Genomic DNA, 25,018 nt, shown 5'->3' with positions numbered 1-25,018 from the left:
CATCATCCTTAAAATAAACCTTATTCAGAGACTTTTTTAGTGTGATGAGCTACTCAACCTGAAGAAAATTCTAACTGGGACCCACCTGCAAGATAATGCACTGTTAATCCTGATAAGAGATCAACATGTCGTGCACATATGGTAGTGATGCATGTGCTTGGTGTACCATTATCGGATAGGGAGTCATGATGAGTATATTGGGCTTCGTATATTTTACCCCAGGATCACTTTGATGGTATGCACTGCTCTCTTACTCAATAATAATAATAGTCTTTTCTACTATAGGCACAAGGCCTCGCCTGAAATTTGGGGAGACGGGGACTAGTCAATTAGATCGACCCAGGTATGCAATTGGTACTTTATCTATCGAGCCCGACAGGATGAAAAGCAAGGCTGACCTAAGCGGAATTTGAACTCAGAAAGTAGCAACGGGCGAAATACCGCTAAGCATTTCGTCCAGTATGCTTACGATACTTATTTCGTTATTGCCCACAAGAGGCTAAACATAGAGGGGACAAACAAGGACAGACAAACGTATTAAGCCGATTACATCGACTCCCGTGCGTAATTGGTACTTAATTTATCGACTCGAAAGGATGAAAGGCAAAGTCGACCTCGGCTAAATTTGAACTCAGAACGTAGCGGCAGACGAACTACCGCTAAGCATTTCGCCCGGCGTGCTAACGGTTCTGCCAGCTTGCTGATAGAACTATCTTCACACAGAGCACTCACGTATATACAGCAAGCACTGAATAACCTAAAGCAACACATGCAACAGACCTCATACAAGACAATAAAATAATACAACTCATATTACGCACTCCACGCACAACGGAATATACACCAGTGTAAAAAGAAGCAAGAAACTAAACTCCGTAGCAAAACAATCTTGTTCAGTACACCAACAGGAGACAATACTCCCGCGATAGTCTTACAAGCAGCAACACAATCCCACACACACACGTCGGGAACAAGGAGATGCACTACATAGTGCAGTAGAAACGAGCATGAAAATAACGAAGCAAAATTTTTCACAATAATATTAATAATAATGATGGCGCAACAACAACAACATCACCAACAACAACAACAACAACTACAACAACAACAACAATAATAATAATAATAATAATAATAATAATAATAATAATTCCTATAATAGTAGGTGCATTAGGCATGATAAAAAAAATATTCAGACAAATACATAACAAAAACACCAGGACTTACAAACACATTATAACATACAGAAAATTGCACTACTAGGCACTGCACACATCCTACGCAGAACACTTTCCATACAATAACCATCAGAGCATCACAACAAATCCCAGCACATACCCAAGGCACACAGAGCTGCGCTCGGTAGTGAAGTGAAAGCACGCTATAAAAATAAAACTACTGAATAATAATAATAATAATAATAATAATAATAATAATAATAATAATATAATAATAATAATAATAATAATAATAATAATAATAATAATAATAATAGTAATAGTGGTAATAATAATAATGATAATAATAATAATGGTAATAATGATGATGATGATTATGATGATGATGATGATGATGATGATGATGATAAAATGCCCTGATGCAGTACCAGGCAGTGGCTCTCGTGGTTTTTGATCTTAACTGATTGGAAGTACATTGTTTTGTCATGGTATAAATGATGGGCTACAGCAAATATTCTGCTCAATACGACAGATTTGCTTGTCAGCTGTTTGACCGTAACCAGTTGAGCATGTCCCTTAGTGGCTGACGATATGTGCATCTCTGATCATGAGCAGAAGTAATGGGGGAGCATCATCGCCATGTGTTGAGAGGGATTCTTTGAGGTTTGAATTATTCACCTCTGGAAACGTGGGTGCTTCTTTCAACATCCTTAAACAACCCTTATTCAGAGACCTTTTGAGCGAGATGGGTCACTCGATCAGAAGAAAGTTCTAACCGGGCCCCACCTGCAAGATCATGTGCTGTTTATCTTGATATGAGATCACCGTGTCGCGCACATATGGTTGTGATGCATATGCCTAGTGTACTCTTATCAGACGTGTAGTCATGATGGGTATACTGGGCTTTGTATATTTTACCCCACTATCACTTTGATGACATGCACTGCTCTCTCACTCAATAATAATGATAATAATAATAATAATAATATTAATAATAATAATAATAATAATAATAATAATAATAATAATAATAATAATAATAATAATAATAATAATAATAATAATAATAATAATAATGATAGTGCTCTCAATGGTGAAGATGTAAGAATTTGATGTCGTATTTTCCAGAGTGACTCTCTATCACCAGTCCTCTTTTATCTAGCCTTAATGCCTCTCTCGAAATTGCTAGATATGCAATACGGCTATAAATATTTGACAAAAATTTTAATCATCCCATTTACACGGATGATTTAAAGCTCTTTGGCAAAAATGGCCAACAACTACAGGATTTACTACCGATTGTTAAACGATTCAGTGATGACATCAGGATGCAATTTGGCCTCGATAAATGTACAAAAGCTACCTTTATCAAAGGAAAATGACAGAAAAGCCCAACGTTAATCTTGACCAGCAGAATGCCATAAAGAAGTTAGAACCAGTGGACAGCTACAAATACCTCGGAGTAATTGGAGGGGACTGAATCAGGCATTCAGTTGTGAGGGAAAGGATAAGAAGAGAATGTAATCGCAGGGTAAGGACAGAGCTGAATTCAAGAAACAGGATCGGAGCGATCAGTACTGTCGTGACTTACAGTTTCAATATCATTAATTGAAATATGTGATCTTGAGAGAAAAATACGAAAATTGTTGACAATGCTTAGAATGCACCACCATAAAGCAGATATTAAACGACCTTATCTGCCAAGAAAAGAGGGAGGCCGTGGACTTTTACAACTGGAATTAACAATGTAGATTGCCACAATTGGCCTAGACACCTACCTGAAAAACTCTGATGACTGGATGTTAAAACTTGTCTCAAAGCGTGAAAACAAGAAAGCATCATACTCAGTAGTAAAACAGACAAAGGAATATCTAAATGAATTCTAAATACAAATTCCAGAATTAGACGTACTGCAAACAAACACAGAAAAGGCTTAGCGTATAAAAACCCGGGCTTTGGATATTCTTACTGATAAATGGCTAGAAAAACCTCTCAGTGGCAAATATCCAAAAAGAACTAATAGTGCCGATGTTGACATAGCCCTTACCCATCAATGGTTTGTGTCCTCTGACTTAAAATCAGAAACAGAAGGGTTTATCATAGCAGCCCAAGATCAATGCCTACCTGCAAGAAACTACTAGGCTAACATATTTTCCCTTGCTGACAAAGATAACATTTCATAATGTGAATGATCACAAAACTTTTACTGTTTCCAAATTTTAGTGACAAAATAAAATAAGAATGACAATATAACAATACGCCTTCTTTACAGGAATACGTTATCGAATAGTTAACAGGATGTAATGTCTACAATGATTAATTACTATTTTTATTGCACAAAGAAACAGAAACTATAGAATTTCCTTTCTATTGTCTAATCCTAACAGTTCCATTGTTTCACTGACAGCACACCATTTCAATAATGACAGCATAACTCTACAACATTGGGACACTATTTCTAGCGATATAATGCATACCGCAGCTAGGTTAATAAAACCCATAGCCTATATAATAACGCGTTACATCTATGATAAGAGCACACCCTATACTATTCAATTATTTACTAACAAAACATGGTATCTCTGTAAACAATGTACCATCTCGATCGTAACGACATACCCACCATTCTGTCGAAATAATACTTCAAGTGTTTAGTAACAAATGAGCATCTCTATAGTAATACATCATCGCTTAGTAACAGCGCTCAGTGTCTATAGTAACAAGACATGCCGTCGCTATAGTAACTCATAACTGTGATAAAATACACAGCATTTCTATAGTAGCAACATATATAAACATTATAGCAAAACCACGGGTATATAGAGCAACAGACATTATCTGTGTAGAAACCATACTCCGTTGCTGTAGAAACGACCCATTTACTTTGTGTTTAGTAACAACACGTTCACGTCTATAGTAAAAACAAAATGAGACACATAGACACACCATATGAGTCGAGATAATTTGCCATCTCTACAACAATGCTACTTGAAATAGCTTTACACAAACCATGAATGTTGTGAGATATGCCACCAACTGACCGACCATATTGTAACAGCTACGCCTGATCTTTGTCGACCTGATTATAGTTTCCTTCTAAACATCACGATATTCGTTTATCATATTAGTCACTTCTGGCTCTTTCACTTATTACTTATACTCCAAATACTCCATTTCCCAGTTTTGTTTACCCTCCATCACACGTAACCCCACTCACCATCAATTCCCTTCTATATCGTGCCCTCCCCCTCTCTCCATTTTCTTTTACCTCTCAACTTTTCTTTGCAACAATTTATACCCCCAGAGGATCACCACTAAATTATGTTCACAATATTTTCTCCGACCTCAATCTGCATTTTTCACATTGATCATTCACGAGTTCTTGCTCAATTTGTTTTCATTTAGTCCTGAGAGGAACAATCAAAATTGGCCCCTTTTAGAAAATGAGCCACAGAGGTTCAGACTAATGAGCTGATGGAGGTTAGTGATTAGTGACACCCTATGCCTCGAGGGATAATTGCCTTGACATACATTTCGTGTAAATGTTACCTCAGATAATAGAAGGTTGTAATCAACATGCCCAAACTCCTCGAGCAACCTCAACACATCAATAAAATCAACCGAAGCTTCATTTGAGAACAGTATAATTATTCACTTTCCTCTCTTTACTGTCAATAAATATTTCCACCTTATTTTTAGAACACCACCTATTACATATCAATTGACAAGTATTTTGAGCACCTCTTGTAATTTGCTCTGGCAATGGCTTCTTAAGACAGCTACAACGCCTCGGGTTTTTATAACGGAAGGACAATTGTCGGTTACGTTTTTAGTCTTATCACGGATATGACAAACGCATGGAGGCAACTTGGAAATGCCTACTAAACCTCAAGGGAATTTAAAGGATCAATGTTTAACACAGGTTACATGACACGAGGCAGGTAATGTGTGTATGTTTGTGCATATTTCTCTGTGTGTTCCTTGTGCGTGCGGGCGTGTATGTGTGTGCGCGAGTGTGAGTGTGTGTATATGTGTGTGTGTGCGAGTGTGCGTGTGTGTGTGTGTGTGTGTGTGTGTGCGAGCGTGCGTGTATGTGTGTGTGTGTGTGCGTGTGAGTAAGCTTAATTCATTTGTATGCACAACTCAAATGTATCGAAAGAAAATTCCGTATATGATCTAATGATGGCTATTTCTGGTTCCAGTTTTGGTGTTATTATGACTTAATTATGACACTAACTTAATTGTTGCAAATCACTTCTAATTCCTTTTTTATTTACTCCAGTCAATGGAGTAAATTTACTTATAAATTTAGCAAAGTTTTCATTAGAATTAATCAAACTTTCGCTGATGAAGTGTATATTTAATTCAAATTAACGCTTTAGTTCACCCTGCATTTAATATATTTTCATCGAATTAATAGTAGGGTATTTTATTGTGCCTGGGGAAAGCCATTCTCTTTTAGTGCCTCATTATTTAACACATTCACCGGTTCGATTTCCACTCATTTAGCTATTTTTTTTTCTAAAGTTTTCGTTGCGTCTTGCAACCTTTTCATTAGTCATTGACTCGGTCCGATCTGTAGTATAGTTGCGTTAAATCGCATAACACGCAGAGCCGCAGACGAAATGACGTAAGTTTGTTTTCGCTTTCTTTCGTATCATTTCCTTATATGTTCAAATTCCACCAGGTTTGGGTTTTTTTCTCATTTTCTTGTAGCTGATATAATAAGGTACAAATCAAACACAGGGTCGAATCATTTGACTGCACACTTCGTTCACAGCGCACGGCGTTTTGCAGATACTAGAATCCAGGTAAAATTGATAGAGAATCAGACAAAATACTTTGCAGTACTTACTTAACTTTACGTTCAGAGATCGAACCACGCCAATAACGACCTATCGTTTCTTCCATCAAGGGTCGATGGATTAAATTATCCGTCCAGTACAGAGACCGATATAATTAATTTTTCTTCTTTTCTCAACAATTTTCTGGTTTGTCCCTACATAAGTAATTTTTCCTAGAGTTGTGTATTTTCAGTATTAAGTAGTAGATCAGATAAAACTTCTTCGCTGTAATTAATTATCGTTTTTCGCTTTCTAAGTTCACATTCCAACGGAATCGACTTTGCATTTCATCCTTTCGGAGACGATGATGTAAATAAGATATAAGTACATGTGTTAATGTTGTCAACTGATCCCATCTCAAATTTGTCTGACTTGTTAGAGGCCATTATTATAAATATGGAGGTGGTAAGCTTCATACATTTTCCAAAATGATAAATCTTGCATGTTGATTATAGATGTATAAATAAGAAATAGTATCATAAATATGAAACCCCTTGCGTTATCGTACCCTCTAATTCAATTTATATGTACTCACCTAAAAACAACAACAAAAACAAAAATATCTCCCATAAGAGAAACACATGTGGCTTGAAAATATACGAAAGAAAGACGAAGTGGTTATGTATAGAATGCCTATGGACATTAGTTTATGTATTCAGAAGCTGATGTGTGGTTAAACCACATTTTATTTTTATTAAGGCAGTGCTCCAGCATGGCCGCAGTCAAAATGACTGAAACAAGTAAAAAATATATAGGAACACGGCCTGAAATTTCTGAGAACGTGAATCGATTACATCGACTTCAATACTTGTCTAGTAAAGTAAAGTTCGGTTTGAAGACAAAATTTAAACAGACAGAAAAAAATATAGCTAAGCATTATATACGGAGGATGTAACGATTTTGCCAGCTTGTCGACTTTTTGGTCATGTGACAAAAAAAAAAAGAAAAGAATAAAAAGAATAATCTCCTATTTTCAAAACTTAATGAGACAGGTAGAATTGTTTTGATTTGAATTTCGAAACGTGTGGACGTATTAAACAAGATATTGATTATAAAATATTAAAATGATATAATTCAGACTATTGCTAAATTTATAGCATTTTATTTTAAATAAATTTTATTTTGCAGTCTTCAATATCTGACGCTGTTCTCATGATTGTCCATTATTAATCCAGACAACATTCGAACTAAAACAGACACAACACACACACACACAAACACACACACACACACACACACACACACACACACACACACACACACACACACACACACACACACAAAACGCACACACAATCACACACACTTGCATAGGCACATATAAACACTTTTTGCATTGATATTTATTTCAGTTGCCATTATTTAATAAAATAAAATTAAGGTTTTTTTTTATTATTATTTATATTTGATTTCACTCTTCTGTTTTCAGGCTTGCTTCCCTCTTTCTCTCATTTTCTCTCTCCAATCACACACACAGACAGACAGACAGACACACACACAAACATATATATGTATGCATGTATGTATCTATCTATCAATCTATCTATCTATCTATCTATCTATCTATCTATTATCTATCTATCTATCTATCTATCTATCTATCTATCTATCTATCTATCTATCTATCTATCTATCTATCTATCTATCTATCTCGAAAGAAAAGCTCTACATTTGTATTTGTCCCCTCTGTATTCAGCCCTGTGTGGCCAATAAAAAAAGTTATGTATGTATGTATGTAAGTATGTATGTATGTATAGCTCGTTAAGAAAATCTCTATTAGAAATGATACGTAGGTGTTCTATAACTAGAGATGACTACGGGGAGAGAACAATTGCTACTAACCTAGCTGTAAGACCACCTGATCACGTGATTTCGACCTCATTTTGTTCATTTTCAGCGATGGATATTGGTCTGCTAGATATAGCAGTTGTTCACTCCAGCTTGCAATATATAGGAAAAACGCTGTCACACAACCACTAATTTTGCATTTAGCAAACCAGCTCGTTAAGTAGTATTCATACTGAGAATTAATGTTTATCGCTACCTAAACGTGGGTGTTCTATAAGAACTTGTCTCCTTCCTCCTTCTACTACTCTTCTCCTTCTAAAGTTTAATCTGGAACTAATTATTAGGAATGACATTCTGGGTTTTGAGATTCGTAGTTCTGACTGTTGCCAAATTTGACATATCAACCTCGTCAGATATTCGGAGGCGGATGGAGAGAATTTGAAAGAAATTTAAAATGACTTCTGTGCCACGCACCTTGACTATACATACAACACGTGAGCAATTTAATTGCACTAAATACAATATGTAACCTATATAAGAGATATATAATCAGAGTGGAGGCACATGGCCTAGTGGTTTGAGCAGCGAACTTGCGGTCGAGGGATCGCGGATTCGAATCTCAGACCGGGCGATGTGTGTGTGTTTATGAGCGAAACCCCTAAGCTCCACGTGGCTCAGGCAGAACGTAATGGCGAACTTCTGCTGACTCTTTCGCCACAACTTTCTCTCACTCTTTCCTCTTGTAGCTCACCTGCGACGGACCTATACGCCAAGGAAACCGGGAAACCGGCCCTTATGAGCCAGACTTGGCTCGAGAAGGAACAAATATATAATCAGAGTAAATTTAACTATTTTTCCATAGAGTGAAATAAAGGATACACAAAATTAATTGATTTTCAGCCTTACTGGATTCTCAGCAGAAGGGTTTGCATCATTTAGCCAATCTAAAGAGAAACAAGCTAGTGATTTTGATATATCAGGTTGAGTAAAAAGTAAGCAACGTTTTGATGCATGAAGAATTTGTCCCGGAATTTTGCAGAGTTTTGAATTTTTTAAAAACATTTTTGTGCAGACTTTGGTATAGACATTTTACAATGTTTAACAGTTTACAAAATTATATCAAAAGAAAAAGTTATAAAATCTCGAAAAAGGGTATAAAATCCTAAGGTTAAATGAAGGTGCCAGGACATGGGGCCGAGCGTCATCATTTCATTAATCATTTTATTTTATTTTTATTCATCCTTCCATCTGTTTTTGTGTTCCCACTTTCATTGTACCGCTCTGTTTGTTTATGAACTGAGCCCTCTATATTTATTCCCCTTTGGGCAATAAAAATTTCGTTGTTACAATCATCTGAAATGGAACTGACTCGTGTACCGAGAGGAAATTCGAAAAGCTCGCCTCTTACATAGATATATATGAGTGAACAACTCTAATGATGGATACATTTCGTGTTCGTCTGGTATATTGAATTTTTGGTTCATTTTTATGTGTCTTGATTATGTCTGCACTGAGGATTAGAAATTGCATTTTGTGCGCTAAATATGAAATCATATGATCTGCAACTCAATCTGTTTTTAATGAGCTCGCTTCGAGAGTTGCATTCCCTCGCGTTTGGTACAATGTAATTATTATGGTAGTTTTGAATTTAAGAGTCCCTCATAGCGTGAGGCATTTATGTATAGTTATGCTCTTACAATAAATAAATATATTTAAAGGGAGTAATTAAAAAAAATTCCCTTATGAAGATTTTATCCTATTTAAAAATGTTAAATATATATATATATGTATATATATATATATGACTGTGTGGTAAGTAGCTTGCTAACCAATCACATGGTTCCGGGTTCAGTCCCACTGCGTGGCATCTTGGGCAAGTGTCTTCTGCTATAGCCCCGGGCCGACCAATGCCTTGTGAGTGGATTTGGTAGACGGAAACTGAAAGAAGCCTGTCGTATATATGTATATATATATATGCGTGTGTGTGTGTCTGTGTGTCTGTGTTTGTCCCCTTAGCATTGCTTGACAACCGATGCTGGTATGTTTACGTCCACGTCACTTAGCGGTTCGGCAAAAGAGACCGATAGAATAAGTACTGGGCTTACAAAGAATAAGTCCCGGGGTCGATTTGCTCGACTAAAAGGCGGTGCTCCAGCATGGCCGCAGTCAAATGACTGAAGCAAGTAAAAGAGTAAAAAGAGTATATATATATATATGAACGTATATATATATGAATATATGTATATATGTATATATGAATATATGTATATATATATAAATATATGTATATATGTATGTATGTATAATATATATATATATATATATATGTTACTTGTTTCAGTCATTGGACTTTAGCCATGTTGGGCAACCGCTTTGAAAGTTTTAGCTGAAAGAATCGATCTCATCACTCATTTTCTCTTATTTGTTTTGTAAAGCCTGGTGCTTATTCTATTTCTAAACGGCTGTGTGTGTATGTGTAAGTGTGTGCTCGCACGCGTATATATATATATATATATATATATATATACAACCTACCGTGTTTAGATTATGCTTATGTGTGTGCTTGTGCGCTAGGAAAATTACACGGAAGACTTCTAGAAGAAAAGTACAAGACGCCAGACATTTAGCATTGATTGATTGATATCTTCTTTTGCGTTGTATACCTGGTTGAACCCAATATATGGTGGCGCTGGTGTTATATTAGCGGCTCTTATTAAATAATGAATCGATATAGAGAAATGTCAAAATATCATATGCAAGCTATCGAAAGGAAAGGTGCCATTGAAAATATTCTACAAGGAAAGGTTTCCTTGTAAATAATTATTTCTTCAGGGAAAATTTTGCTTGACGATATGACTAAACGCAAACACGTGCGCATGAGCATAGACCGATACGCACACACTCTCACACACACATACTACGCACAAACATATATACATATACTCAAATATATACATATACACACATACATAAACCTGCGAAACCACCTACCTAACAAAGATATTATTGTATCACTCGGTGTAGTAAACATTTTACCACAATCCCGCACCACAGTAGACTAGAGTCAATAGGTCTCTGGCTAGAAAGAATCCCTCTTAAATCCCAGACATAACTGAAAGTGATTTTATTACCGAAGGGTTAAAATTCATCCTTGAAAAGAACTTTTGTTAGTTTAATGATATTTACGAAGAAATATCTGGGAGCACGATGGGTACAAAAGTCGCTCTGACGAACGCAAATTTACTCATGCCATATATGGAGATCAAATTATATGAACAATGTAAATTGAAATATGGCTTGGACTTCCATAATTAGTTACTTGAAAATTGGAATCGCTACTTAACATAACTCCCTGAATTTGTGGACGCACACGTTTGACAAACTTATTCATTTCAAAAACCTAATTACCAGTAAAATCAACTTCACCATGGAGTAAAGTAAAATTTATCTACCATTCCTGGTCATTTTAATCATCAAAACAGACAAAACAATTGAAACAGACATTCATTACAAAAAGAAAGATTCTATACAATACCTGCTGTTCTCATCATGCCATCTCCAACATACGAAAATTAATATTCCTTTTATAATCTAGCAAGAAGAACCTGTACAATTGTTTCAAACAATACACTCGTAATAAAAGTTTCCGTGAATTAAAGCGAATACTTTTCGAGTGAAAACAACCGTCAATGTTAATACACAACAGAATGGAGCGTGCCAAAGCAATAGCATTCAAGAATTCCGGAAAGCAAAAAGCTCTTCAGATACACCAAATGCTCTACCCTTGATTACAACACACAACCCAAAAAACACAGATGTTTAAAACATTATCCACCGGAACATTCCACTACTGTAACAAGACGCAAGAATAAAACAAACACTCGAAATACAAAACATGATTAAATAGCGAAAGGCAATCAAAATCCTTCAAGAAATTGCTCACCAATGCTGAATTAGCCTCCGCAGTACTCACACCAACAGTCAAATAGTGTGGCCGCCCTCATTGCGGGATTTGCATGAAGCTCATTGAAGCAATAAATATAAATTTAAATTGGGACAGATTTTTACTATGAAATATCGTTTTATCTGTTCGTCAGAAAATTTAGCATATGCTATTAAATGTAAAGGATGTAAGGAGGATTACACAGGTCAAGCAATTCTTTCTCTTAGAAATAGACTTACTTTTCATAGACAAAATATACGAAACCCCAATTTGAGACAGATGCCACTTAGTGGACACATAGACCAAGCACGATAGACAAAGAATATATATTCATAGAAAAATTCAAACGAAGATTGAGTAAACTTTAACAAACTTCACTCACGAACAACTATCATATACAAACTCATTCTACTACTTGACATGTTGAATTAATACAGTTAACAACCTAAACTTTGGACACAGTCATGACTACTAACTGGCAGCTTGTATATCTTCATAGGAGTTGACTGATTAGAAAAAAAAAACATTTAATAGCAAAATTTGATGCATACATAAATAGACACAAACCGCAACTATTCAACCATTAGATTATATCGAAATTATTCCTGTCCATTACACTGGTCAAGAGATTAAATTTAGAGAACCTTCGTTTGGGACTGTTACAAGACATGTTCATTCAAATGTTCCATCCTTGATTTTTTGCGCAAAAAATATAGTCACATGATATTAACGCTCGGGCGTAGTAGGGAACCTATAAAAATTTAATACTAATCATGAAATCTTCTACAACATTTGACAAAAAAAAATTCAGGTACCCTTGATTGTTAGCACTTGAATAGAATTAGCGACGGAAAGGTGAGTGGTGTCGTGTTGAAGAAGCACACGTATCGTCGATTGAGCCTGAAACGCCTATGCACCGAGATTTTGTACCTTAAGCATTAAGGGAAGGTGATTGTGTGACAGTATCTATAATAAGAGCGTCCGCCTGCTGGGTGAATTTCCTAGTGGATTGATACGGATCCTCGTGAGTTACCTTCTTCAGCTGATTCTCATTAAGGAGGACATGACGGCCCGAACACAGTCTGTAAGGTCGAATTTCCCCCCATTGAAGCATGGAAACCATATGTGAGAAGTTTCTTATTTATTATTATTATTTTTTTCAGTATTAGGGACCTTGATTGTAAGCGTTGAGAAGTAGGAGTAGCAAATGCTAGTTTTTTCTTCTTGTTGGCACCCCTTTGTCATATATGCCACTAAAAATCTAAAATATACTAAAAATTTCAAAAGCGATAGAAAAATGTTAGACAAGAAGAAGATGAACAACAACAGCAACAAATAAGAAAGAGAATAATAGCAATAATAAGAAGACGGGGAAGAAGATGAAAATGACATGAAGAAGAAGTGGACGAACTGGAGGAAGTAGAGAAAAGGAAGAGAAGGAGGTGGGGAAGTTAGGGAGAGGGTGAAAAGGGGAGAGAAAGAAATAAAGGTGCAGAGGGTGAGAAAGACAGGGAAGTGGGATTAGAGGGGAATGTCGAGGAAGAAAGGAAAGTGAAAGAGGGGAAAAGGTGAAGATGGAAAGACTGTGAGGAAAGGAAGAGGAGGAAAAGGAGAAAGGAGAGAAAGGTAATAAAACGTGAAAGAGGAGGAATTGGAAGGAGAAGAAGAAGAAGGGGAAATCAGGAGGTGAAGTTCTTATAGAACACATGTTTAATATATATGCATATATATATATAAGTTCTTATAGAACACGTTTAATATATGTATATATGTGTGCATATAGATTTATATATATATATATATATATATGCAGACACACATAAACGCTTGCTTAATATCTGTCTATGTATGTGTGTATCTATCTATCTATCTATCTATCTATCTATCTATCTATCTATCTATCTATCTATCTATCTATCTATCTATCTATCTATCTATTTCTCTCTCTCTCTCTCTCTCTCTCTCTCTATATATATATATATATATATATATATATATATATATATATGTATGTATGTATTTATGAATCTATCAATATATCAATCTTTTTTGCCTTTATAAACATATACACCCAAACATGCACTCACACAAACACACACATAAACACAAATACTCACACACACATATACACACACAAATACAAACGCACAAATACACACACAAACACACAGACGCACACACACACACACACACTCACTCACACATATTTGTATATTTACGTGTGCATGTACATATCTATCTATCTATCTCTCTGTCAGTCAGGAAGCCAGTTGGCAGTTGTGCCATCCTATCACCTATTATTCCCCTTTCCCCACCTCTTATTCTTGCAGTTCTTCCTTCTGGCCTTGCCGCCCTTCAATCTAAAAAACCCCTACAGTCCCCTCAAAACCAAAACTAAACGCCTCACTGCACTCCTATAAATCAATTATCACACACAACACATGACATATCAACCTCATCACAAACTACACTCTCTCTTCCTCCATCGCTAATGTTCCACCTTTCTCTCTATCTTCCCTTTTTTTTTCATCCTAGGGATGTCCCCAGTTTCACTGACTTAAGCTCGATACTCGCCAGACCCCAGCCTATATCTGGAGAATGACATCTAATCTCTCGTCCCTTTTATTTCCTTCATCTACATCATCAAAACACTCTTATCACTGTTTGTATCATTCCCCCATCTTTTTACCCCTCTCTCTATATTCTTCCCAACTCTTTTTCTATCTCTTTCACACCAACACCGCTTCTCCCTCCTCCCACCGGCTTACGTTTTCTGCATTCATTCTCAATAATTTTACTCTGTCTCTCCTCCCTCTTTCTCTCTCACTAACCTTCTCTCTCTCACTTTCCTTCTCTCTCTCGCTTTCCTTCTCTCTTTCTCTCTCTTTCTCTCTCACTCCCTCTCTCATCTCTGCTGTATGTTTTTATTCATGTATGCAGTTATCTATAATTGCATATCTCACTGAACCCACCCATATATGTACGTACGTACGTACGTATGTATGTATGTATGTATGTATGTATGCATGTATGTATGTATGTATGTATGTATGTATGTATGTATATGCCTGTATGCATGTATGTAGGTATGTATGTATATGTCTGTGTGTATGTATGTATATGTATGTATGCATGCATGTATGTATACATGCATGTATGTATGCATGCACATATATATGTATGCATGCACATATGTATGTATGCATGCATGCATATATATACGTAAATATATATGTATGTGTGCAAGCACATATGTATGTATGTGTGCATGTATGCAAGCACATATGTATGTACGTATATATCTGTATGCATTTATGTATGCTTGTATGTATGTATACACGCATGGTGTCTGTATGCATCTGCGTTTTCCTGCATATGTACACTCATACACTCATTCAAATATTATATATTTATATTACCCTTTTCCATTCCGTTAATATTTCATACCGCTCATGTTCTCGCTTTTTAATGACCACGTCTGTCTCTTCCCGCAATCGCTTCTTCTCTCTAACAAGATCTCTCCCTTTCTTTCTATCTTTCTTTCTCCCTTTCTTTCTTTCTTTCTTTCCTTCTTTCTTTCTTTCTTTCTTTCTTTCTTTCCATCTCGCTCCTTCCTAAATATTTAATAATTTTCTTTTACTCTTTCTAAAATCCCCTTCAATCAGCTTTCTCTCTTCCTCCTACTTTCTCTATTTATGCACATATAAACATACGCACACACTTTCACACACACACACACACACTCACTCACACACATACACAATCATTCACACACTCACACACACGTACACGGATAGACGCACCCATGTATAAATGTCTTTTAGCCATCAGTTTTCCCTTATACATATTTCATTTGACTATCATCTTTTCCACCTACCTCTCAGCCCCGCCTATCCAACCATCACCCCTACCATCCCCCCATCACCACCACCGGACATGTTCCGGTTATCATTTGAAGAGCTGACGCCGTTTGGACAAGTTCCTCCACTATAATTACCCATCAGGCTATAATCAAACAACATTTTCAAACACCGCTAATCAATTTAGACCCACACCATTTTCACCACATCCTAAACATGGGGCCGGAGGGGAAAGTATGCATTAAGGAATCCTTTTGTGTTCCTTTAGGGGTCATTAGCCTAGCACTTTTGTTTTATAATTAATTGACCCTTAGAAATAACAAGAAAAATGGGGAGGCGGGTTTTTCGTGAAATATCAGAAAAAGTTGGTTGCTGGGGACGTTAAATAACTGTCGCATGATATATTCTCAAAGGTTAAAGTTGAATTATGATAACTGCTCATGGTGAGCATGATGTCCCTCATACTCACAGCGATAATAATGATGATGATGATGATGATGATGACGAAGATTGTAATGATGATGATAAGGAGGATGTTGGTGATGATGATGATGATGATGATGATGATGATGTAATTAATGCACACATGCAAGTGTGCCTGGCACGAATAAACTCATAGAAAGATTCAGGCGCAGGCACAGATACATATAAGAACGTATGTAAATATGTACGCATATATATATATATATATATGTATGTATGTATAAACATATATATATGTGTGTGTGTGTGTGTGTGTGTGTGTGTGTGTGTGTGAGTGTATTGTTTATGTATTTAAGCATCGCATGTATATATGTACATATGATTCTATGAATATATGAATGTATGATATATGGATTTACGAACGTTTATGCATATATGTGTATATAGATGTATATATACGAACACGTGCTCACATATATATGTACACAGACCCACATACTTACTAACACATCCATAAGAAGAGTATGCATATATGTGTGTATGTACATAAGTATCTGTGTACATGTGTGTGTGTCTCTTGACATGCACACATAATCACCATCATAAAGTGCGCATACATAAAACCGTATGTTTGCATTCTTTAACGTCGATTATAATATGTGTATGTTTGTGAGTATGTTTGTATGCGCGTACACATACACACATACACACATGCACACAGAGACACACACACATATATATATACATATATATATAATTCATATAAAATACATCTATATATGTATAGTTAGCTAAATTGATCTATCTATCTATTAAATATGTGCGTATGTTGGTGTGTGTGAGATAGTGGGTAAGAAAAAGAGGGAGAGAAGTGTGCACCAAATCCTGTCAGAGGTCTATAATTACGTTATTATCCAGGGTCGTCTTTGTTGGCGAGATTTAACGAGTCCACTCTCTGTAATGTTGGTTATCGTTTTGTTCTGTTGATGGTAATTTCTTGCTTTAATGAAGGCAGGGTTAAAACCAGCACCCAACATACTCATTTGTAACCTTTCGATCAGTCTGTAGCACCACCAGCAATCTACCAAATGTCTATGTAATTCTTAAAACTTAGGGCTTGTATGTGTCATCTTCGTTGAAATCATTACTTTGACGTTCTTCTTTTTCCGCCCTCTATTCCAAGCGTAAATATTAGGTCCCTCTTTCACTATTACTTCCTTTTACCTACCCTCTAGCACAATTCCATTGATGTGGGAAATTTTGATTACCCCCACCCAACCCCTATTATCTGCCTCTCCTTGCGTTTTCTTTTTTGTTTTTATCAGATATATTATTGTCATGAACAATTTTTAGATATTTGTGTTTAGATATTCATATGCACAACGAAAGATCTAGGGCGCATTCCTTACAGTTTGACATTTGAGTTCAAAAAGTTCTAAGTAGATATATGGGAGTCTGTATTCCTCAACAAATATCCTACTTTTATCTGTAATGAAAGTATCAGGGTGCGGGGTTTACTCTCCAAATCTCTGCCTGTTAGTGACATGGCTCTAATCCATCGAGGGATTTTGTACACAGAGAACAATAATCTTTTGCCACAAAGAAAATTACATCTGAACTGAAGGGAAGAATATAATTCCAATAGAGTTTTTCTCATTCTTCGTTTACTTCAATCTTGTGTCCTACTTTTCTCGATATATTTGGTAGAATTCTAAATCGAAATGTTGGGTATGATAAATATTTTCAAATTCTTTCTACAGCTATTAATTAGCGCGCACATAACGAAATCCTTTACTTAGGATGGCACTAAAAAGTGTGAAAAATTAAAATGCAACTTGCATAGAGTGTCTGTTGAACAATATTATTATTATTATTATTATTATTATTATTATTATTATTATTCAGTAGTTTTATTTTTATAGCGTGCTTTCACTTCACTACCGAGCGCAGCTCTGTGTGCCTTAGGTATGTGCTGTGATTTGTTGTGATGCTCTGATGGTTATTGTATGGAAAGTGTTCTGCGTAGGATGTGTGCAGTGCCTAGTAGTGCAATTTTCTGTATGTTATATGTGTTTGTAAGTCCTGGTGTTTTTGTTATGTATTTGTCTGAATATTTTTTTATCATGCCTAATGCACCTACTATGATAGGAATTGTTTCTGTTTTTAGATTCCACATTCTGGTTACTCTCTTTCCAGGTCTTTGTAATTTGAAAGTTTCTCCATTTCTTTTAGAGACACGTTGTCATCTGCTGGTATTGATACATCAATTAGAAAGCATTTTTTTCTTCATGATCTCTGACAACTATATCTGGTCTGTTGGCCTTAATTTCTCTATCTGTGTGTATCGGCATATCCCAGAGTATGGTTGCTTTTTCGTTTTCTGTGACCTTTTCTGGTGTGTGCCTGGGGGTTTTTTTGTCTATTTCTTTTGCGTTTAGTTTAGTCCAGTATTTACCATGAAGGGGCTTTTCTTGCCATCGTTTTATCATAGCTTCGTTGCTGTTCTATTTTTAGTTTGGATTTCATTTGTTTTATAGCTTTTGTTGTTTCTTCTTCTTCTTCTTCTTCTTCTTCTTCATATTTATTAGGTGGTATGATTTCTTGTTTGTATTTGTCAGCTTCCTTAAATACTGAGAACAGTTTTTTGTTTTGCTCGTGTTTTGCCGCTATTTGTATCAGTTTTCCTTCCTTCTGAAGTAGATATTTTTGCAGTCCTATGGTGGTTATTTTATAGTAGTTTTCCACTGTATAAGGCCTCTCCCACGTTCTATACGTTGTATATATAGTCTTTCTATGTCAGATTTTGAGTGATGCATCCTAGATCCTGTCATTATTTTTCTTGTTTTCCTATCTATTTTGGTCAGCTCATTTAGTGTCCAGTTAAGGATATTGTAGCTGTAACTTATAACTGGGACAGCTAAAGTGTTAATACTTTTATCTTGTCTTTAGCATTGAGCTCTGTTTTTAGTATTGATCTAACTCGTCTATAATATTTTTTTTCTCTCTATTATTATTATTATTATTATTATATTATTATTATTATTATTATTATTATTATTATTATTATCATTATTATTATTATTATTATTATTATTATTATTATTATTATTATTATTATTATTATTATCATTATTATTATTATTTTGAACATTGTGCCCCTTTCCCCAAAAATTTCAGGCCTTGTGCCTATTGTAGAAAATATTGTTTTGAACATTGTGCCCCTTTCCCCAAAAATGTCAGGCCTTGTGCCTATTGTAGAAAATATTATTTTAAACATTGTGCCCCTTTCCCAAAAAAATGTCAGGCCTTGTGCCTATTGTAGAAAATATTATTATTATTATTATCATTATTATTATTATTATTATTATTATTATCATTATTATTATTATTATTATTACTATTGGGGCGGCGAGCTGGTAGAAACGCTAGCGCGCCGGACGAAATGCTTAGCAGTATTTCGTCTGTCGTTACGTTCTGAGTTCAAATTCCGCCAAGGTCGACTTTGCCTTTCATCCATTCGGGGTCGATAAATTAAGTACCAGTTACGCACTGGGGTCGATATAATCGACTTAATCCGTTTGTCTGTCCTAATTTGTCCTCTCTGTGTTTAGCCCCTTGTGGGTAGTAAAGAAATAGGTATTTCGTCTGCCGCTACGTTCTGAGTTCAAATTCCGCCGAGGTCAGCTTTGCCTTTCATCCTTTCGGGGTCGATAAAATAAATACCAGTTACGCACTGGGATCGATGTAATCAACTTAATCCGTTTCTCTGTCCCTGTTTGTCTCCTCTATGTTTATCCCCTTGTGGGTAGTAAAGAAATAGGTATTTCGTCTGCCGCTACGTTCTGAGTTCAAATTCCGCCAAGGTCAGCTTTGCCTTTCATCCTTTCGGGGTCGATAAAATAAATACCAGTTACGCACTGGGATCGATGTAATCAACTTAATCCGTTTCTCTCTCCCTGTTTGTCTCCTCTATGTTTAGCCCCTTGTGGGCAAGAAAGAAATAAGAAACGTTAGCACGCCGGGCGAAATGCTTAGCGGTGTTTCTTCTGCCGTTACGTTCTGAGTTCAAATTCCACTGAGGTCAACTTTGCCTTTCATCCTTTCGGGTCGATTAAATAAGTACCATTTATGCACTGGAGTCAATGTAATCGACTTAATCCGTTTGTCTGTCCTTGTTTGTCCTCTCTGTGTTTAGCCCCTTGAGTGTAGTAAAGAAATAGGTACTTCGTCTGCCGTTATGCTCTGAGTTCAAATTCCACCGAGGTCAGCTTTGCCTTTCATCCTTTCGGGTCGATTAAATAAGTACCATTTATGCACTGGAGTCAATGTAATCGACTTAATCCGTTTGTCTGTCCTTGTTTGTCCTCTCTGTGTTTAGCCCCTTGAGTGTAGTAAAGAAATAGGTACTTCGTCTGCCGTTATGCTCTGAGTTCAAATTCCACCGAGGTCAGCTTTGCCTTTCATCAATTCCGGCTCGATAAATTAAATACCAAATGCGTACTGGGGTCGATGTAATCGACTGGCCCCTCCCTAAAGAAGAAAAGAATATTATTATTATGTAGGTACAGTTTAGATATGATCTGCAGGGCATATGGCTTAATGGCTGGAATAAGGGCCTAGTATCATAAGTTTGTAGGTTCATTTACTTCCATGGACGGCATGTTGCATTCTTGGGGAAGATACTTCCTTCCACGTTGCTCCATTTCATGTCACTGTAATGTGTAACAGCCAGCTGTTGAGGTTTATATCTCTCCCTTTTCAGTTGGCAGAGTCGGTACGTCGCATTGTGTTGTTAAGTATATGGTTCCATGATGTGTTTTGAACAATTAGCTAAAACAATTAGCGAAAGCATGGTACTTGATACCAACTAAGCCATTGGTGCATAGCTGTGTTTACAAGGCACGAAGGTAGTCTCTTATATAATTAACTGGGACATGATTAGTCCGCCTGGATTCTCAATGCCCCTGCCTAACTGAGGACTTTACTATACAATGCGATACATTATGATGAATCTTATGCAGTGTAGTTACTTTATACACATGAGTGCTGATGTTCAGAGCTGCACTGTTCTTGGTTAATCATCATTGATATTCAAGTTGCTTGTGTTTGTGTTATTTGTATTTATCTGTCTGGATTGAACGGGATATTGCTTTTAGGATGCTGCTAAACAAGAATTCGCGAGATGCTTTACAGTTCATTTCTGGTATCTATGTATTAAATGCAGAATATTGTGTTTAATATGAGATATACTTTATCATATAACCCTATGCTACCTAATCGATCGAATTATTGCGATGCGAATGTCATGTGCAATTACAATGAATAGCATAACAAAGTGCCTTTTAGGCTAAATTTTCTATAGTAATAGTTCAAAATTGTTTGCCTTTCTTAACGATATAAGGTTTACTTTTACGTGTAAAATGCTGAAATTTTAAAAATATTCCTGCGTATAACTGACATTCAGCTGGTAGATAATGACAGAACATCCTTGTTTATCGTTTTTGTTTTTGCCCCTGTCATAGCCATTATTTCTGACAACAGTGTGTAAATGATGTGTGAGAATTTGATGAAAACTCTTTAGGATTTTCAAAATATTTGTGAATTGAAGAATTGTCAATTTCACTGACCTTTTCATGACAGACATACTTTTAGAAATAAACATTTCTTTTTGAGGAACTAACATCGGTTGACCTGCATTCAAATCTTAAACAGATGTCATTTTCTGGTATGTGATATTAAAAGCAAGCGAACCGATATATACCTTCAGTTTTTTTTACGAGAATGTAAACTTTGAGAGAAATTTGGCTCTAACTTACTGGAGGCTGACCGATAGAGTAGTGACTTCTTCGCTGGGTCAAGATAATACACCAGAATATAAAGGAAACCGTATGTTAGTTGCTGAATTTGTAAGAATGGGCAAAACTCATTACGTTTCCAATCCATCCGAAACCACTGAGTTTGAGATTGTTAATGTTATGTTTAAAATGCAAGAAAGACATGAGCTGGTAGAAGATTCCAGAGAGCTGATGTTCTAGAAAAGAAAGCTTTGTCATGCCGGAGAGTGCGATGTTCGCGTAGTGTTGGATGTTACAAAGGTAACGAGAGTTGGACAGGCAAAAGGTTCGTGACACTTGAGTGGTAGAGTTACGTAGCCATTCAGTACAAGAACGGAGGTAATTTTACAGCGACAATACGAGCAGAGAGAGAGAGAGAGAGAGAGAGAGAGAGAGAGAGAGAGAGAGAGACTGAGTGAGAAAAAGGGAGCTTGTTGCCCAGAGTTTAGAGTGTATCTGCCAGTGGTTTAATTCCAATCAGTTGATTTTCTCTTCCCTGGATGAGGTCTATGATGTCTCTATGCTTATAAGCAGTACCGTCCGAACAAGGAAGTGTTATTCAATCGTGGCCCTCATATGAACTTTATAAAGTCGTTAACTGTAGCAGAGAGAGAAGCCTTCATTGGGTTGTCATTTATTGTATACTTTATAATACAGTACAATATATTTATTGTACTGTATAACAACCTGAAATATCTTCCGGTCATTTCAGCCATATAACCGCACACGTACTTTTCTCCGACTATTCCTTTCCGCCACTCCAGACGTTTCCGCTTTCCTCTTCGTCAGACGAAGAGCCATGCTCGAAATATCACACACCCACTTTTTTCCAACTTTAACAGAGCATCCTAAAACATTTTGACTTTTGTAGTTCGTTATTGCTTTTATTTTCGATTTACCTGATATATCTATTGTTATCACACAGAAGACATCTAAGTATAATTTCTATACGTATTACGGTTATTAGAACAAGATTAATCATCCAGTTTTATGTAATATATTATTGAATGATTCAATCGTGTATTATATTTATTTTTTTAAAGAATCTTTTCATCTGATAGTCGAATTCTTACTCAAATATTCAACCATTTGTTAAACTTTAAAAAGTCATATTATCCATTGTCTGATATTATTTTAACTGCATATATCATTCTAGTCTGGCTGTTTAATGGTCCATAATTTATATGCTGATAGCTCTTTGCCTATTGTTTGTCATGTGAAGACGTCTCGGAATTGTTTAATTTACAGACAATTCTCATATTTTACACCAATAAATATACATTTTATTTGTGATTCTACTTAGCGAGTCATTTACTATCAGTTCGGTAATGTACGCTTTTACGAATGACATGGGGAAATATTTTAGGGACACTTTATATAGTTAAATGAGGATTGCCAAATTTATTCTGAACACACACACACACACACACACACACTATTCTCGAACGGTGATTTCGGACGATTACAGTCCCTCTCAGTATACATACAGTTATGTGCTTTGATTACAGCATCAGAGTATTTCAGGTCTTCTTTCTAGCAATGTAGGAGTTTCTAACAACCTAGTCATATTGGTGATGATTATAATTTTCCTTTTAGGTGAAACATTATCAACTGCTGTCTACATTAATTTTCTTTCTCTCTCCTCCCCTTCTCTCACTCCCTCTCTCTCTCTCCGCATCTCTCTCTCCCTTCTTCTCTCTTTCAGGAAGCGAACACATTTCTCCATGTGATCGGTTTGAAAAATTCTTAAGATACTTGGAAATTTTCCTACTCTTCTTAACATGAAACCAATGGTAGCCTTAATTCACAAATAAAATTATTTATCCACCAATGCGATGTGGGGACACTCATTCGAACGTTCTACATTTACACACACACACCACACACACACACGCACATATATATATATATATATATATACATAATTATGGGCTTTAGTTCAGAGGTGATCTAAACGAATAGGTACGCTAGGTAAGCGCTGTAACGAATTACTAGGCCTCCAAGGTTATAGCCGAGACGGTAGTTATGGAACCATTGCAGATTTCCGATATAGCGGATATTTAATTGTTAAAGAGGACAACAAACCTTAAAGCAAGGAAAATATCTCAAGGCAAACATCAAATAATATTGTATACGACTTGAGATGTTTGCCTTGCCTTAATATTTCTTGTCCTCTTTAACAATTATATACTTACTGATACATAGAATTAATGTATCATGAGTGAGACAGCGAAGTTGAATATCATAAAAACTTCGATACTTAACATATATTATTAAAACAAGAAAATGAACAATTTGTGTATGCGTGCATTTTTAATGTGCTGTAGTTGTCAACGAATTTGTAATTAATTATTTTATTTCACTCATATATACACACACACACACACACACACACACACACACACACACACCTATATAAATGTATATATGTATGCACATGCGTATATATCTATTTCTGACTGTACACATATACGTATACATGTATGTGCATATGTGTGTACGTGGGTATTTGGTTGTATAGTTAAAAGTACTTATAAACTTGAAGAGAATGTGACATACTTTGTTTTCGGAACTGAGTATCTCGAAGTAAATATATCTACACTATTAAAACAGGTTGTTTTGAGAATTTGTAAGGAAAGATTGAGAAAGGGTTTGTAGGCACATAGATAGGAAACGTGGCGACATAAGGTTTCTGACGGTGGTGTACATGGAGGACGAACGATTTATGATTGTTCCTGTTGGTCGAATGAGAGACAGAACGTAAAAAAAGGAAAAGGATGTTAGTAACGTTTGAAGGGTCCAAGAAGTTCAAGACCAGTCCAGTGGGGTGTTACATTGACGTTTCCAAGGTGTGCAGTTGCATCAAAAATGTCCTGACAAAGACACACGTCTGTTCATTACGATGGCAGAATCAGTGTGGAATCAAGATTATATAAGTAGTTGAAAAGTAATAATTTTTTAATTCTTTTTTAATTGTTTCGGTCATTTGACTGCGGCCATGCTGGAGTGCCGCCTTGAAGGATTTTCGTCGAACAAATCGTCCCAATGACTTATTTTTTAAAGCCTAGTATTTATTCTATCAGTCTCTTTAGTCGGACCGTTAGATTATAGGGTCGTAAACACACCAACACCGGTTGTCAAGCGATGA

At 36.0% G+C, this 25,018-nt stretch overlaps 1 long non-coding RNA gene across 1 annotated transcript; it reads left to right on the top strand.

The window, feature by feature from the left end:
* The first annotated feature begins 2,295 nt into the window (after nucleotides 1-2,295).
* Nucleotides 2,296-23,677, top strand: LOC118764082. The gene is made up of 4 exons (XR_004999870.1): nucleotides 2,296-2,307; nucleotides 15,979-15,981; nucleotides 18,672-18,675; nucleotides 23,580-23,677. It is a non-coding gene; the product is annotated as an uncharacterized LOC118764082 (long non-coding RNA).
* The last annotated feature ends 1,341 nt before the right edge of the window (nucleotides 23,678-25,018 follow it).

Source organism: Octopus sinensis, linkage group LG7 (assembly GCF_006345805.1).
Source record: "Octopus sinensis linkage group LG7, ASM634580v1, whole genome shotgun sequence".
Classification (NCBI taxonomy): Eukaryota; Metazoa; Mollusca; class Cephalopoda; order Octopoda; family Octopodidae; genus Octopus; species Octopus sinensis.
Note: the sequence above shows the minus strand (reverse complement) of the source record. Positions and strands in the feature narration are given on the sequence as shown.